This window comes from Gekko japonicus, unplaced genomic scaffold (genome assembly GCF_001447785.1).
Source record: "Gekko japonicus isolate JY-2015 unplaced genomic scaffold, Gekko_japonicus_V1.1 scaffold1537, whole genome shotgun sequence".
Classification (NCBI taxonomy): Eukaryota; Metazoa; Chordata; class Lepidosauria; order Squamata; family Gekkonidae; genus Gekko; species Gekko japonicus.
Genome location: NW_015164233.1, coordinates 144,755 through 146,969, shown reverse-complemented (window position 1 = coordinate 146,969; position 2,215 = coordinate 144,755).

Sequence of the window (2,215 nt, the reverse complement as noted above, 5' to 3'; positions counted from 1 at the left end):
AAAAAAAAAGATTGTTACTTGGTTTTGCCTGAGTGCTTCATAACATTTATATCTCTCTGGTACCTGGCATTACATTTTATGGCACATGTGGCCTGGTCCGAAAAAGTGACATCCATGTCAGATTTGGCCCTCGTAACAAATGAGTGCGATGTCTCTGTACAATGCAGTACGTGGTATGACGTCAGTAGAAATGCAGTGCATTTTCCTGGATCAGTCTGTGATAATGTGGCCCTGTTTCCTTTTGAACAAATATCTTCCTGAACTGTTCTGTTGTACAGAGTTTGTTGTACATAGACCTCCTCAGGCAGGTCATCCCACAAGGAATTCATGGAGAGTAAGGGATGTGATATCAGGGTCACCTCCAGGGTGGGAGGATAAACCTCTCAGAGAACACACAGCCACGTTTCTTTATTTCACGTAAAATATTTATGGGCCTACATTACTCCTGACCAAGTCAGGTCCCAAAGCGGGCAACAATAAACTAAAATGCAATTAAGACGTACAAAAGCATATGATTACAACTATTAAAAACAAGCGCCAGTGTGGTGTCGCGGTTAGTGTTGGCCTAGAATCTGGGAGACCCAGGGAGACCCAGGTTCAAATCCATGCCACGGAAACTGGCTGGTTGACCTTGGGCCAGTCACACACTCATTCGGCCTAACCTACCTCCCAGGGTTGTTGTGAGGATACAGTGGAGAAGAGTGGAGAATGATTTCCCCATTGGGGAGAAAGGTCACGTATAAACGAAGTAAGTAAATAAATAATTCTAAATGATGGGCAACCCCCCTAATCAAAATACATTAAGACATTAAAAACCACCACTTTAAAAAAAAGAAGAGATTGGGTTTATATCCCACCCTTCACTTGGAGTCTCAGAGCAGCTTACAATCTCCTTTCTCTTCCTCTCCCCACAACAGATACCCTGTGAGGTAGGTGGGGCTGAGAGAGCTCTTTTGAGGACTGCTCTTGACAGAACAGCTCTGAGAGAACTCTTGCTTGCCCAAGGTCATCTAGCAGCTGCATGTAGAGGCGTGGTGAATCAAACCCGGTTCTCCCAGATCAGAGTCCTTGTTCCTAACCACTGCACCAAACTGGCTACACCAAAAAGGCCCTGTGCACACTCACAGTGGCCCAGGCTCAAACCACTTCACATATACACCTCTGCCAACTGAATGTAACACTTCATGCATCCGACGAAGCTTATGCGACAATATCCTTGGTCACTTTCAAGGTGCCGCAAGATTCTTTGTGGTTTTGGCTGCAGCAGATTTGCATGGTCACCTGCCTAGAACCAGGTTGGTTGAAATAGACAGGGTTCTGTGGGCCCCAGTGCCTCGGCATCGCCCCTTTCTCCCCTCTGCTCCATTTCCAGTCATCCCACCGCTGCTCCCACGTGAATCCTTTCACAATATCATTTCACACGTTCATAACAGCCACAGACCACTCAACAAGCCACTAAGTCTGCATCCTGGCTGCGCAAGAGAGACATCTTCCCGAGAATTTTGCTATTGTTTTTGAAACGCTACGCACGTTTCTGCACATTCTGTCTGTCTGTCACACTCGGTCTGTCACATTAACAAGTTTTGGTATTAGATGTATGCTTAAAATATCAGGTGTATGCATAAAACTGTAATGCAGGAAGAGGCTCCTGAGCTGCAGGCGTGGAGCCCGGTTTCTCCCCTACCAGCATTCTTCAGCTTCCTCCTGGCCAGTACAGTTTTCATCCAAGGGGAGGGTTTTCCTCTCTGCTTAGGGTTGCCAGCCTCCAGGTGGGGCCTGGAGTTCTCCTGGAATTACCACTGATCCCCAGACCAGTGTTCCCTCTAAGCTGTTAGTGTGTGAGCTAGCTCACAGTTTTTTTTAGCCTCTGGCTCACACATTTTTGTCTTAGCTCAGGCAGGATGGCTCCAGGGGCAAACTAAATTATGCAGCAGCCACATCACTCACTCACAGCTTAAATGCCAGTAGCTCACATCACAAAGTAGAATTTTTGCTCACAAGACTCCGCAGCTCAGAGGGAGCATTGCTCCAGACGACAGAGATCAGTTCCCCTGGAGGAAAGTGGCTGGTCTGGAGGTTGACCTCTATGGCATTGGACCCCCACTGAGGTCCCTCCCCTTCCTAAACCCCGCCCTTCACAACCTCCACCCCCAAATCTCCAGGAATTTCCAACCTGGTGTTGGCAGACCTATCTGCCCTGCTCACGTTTCACACT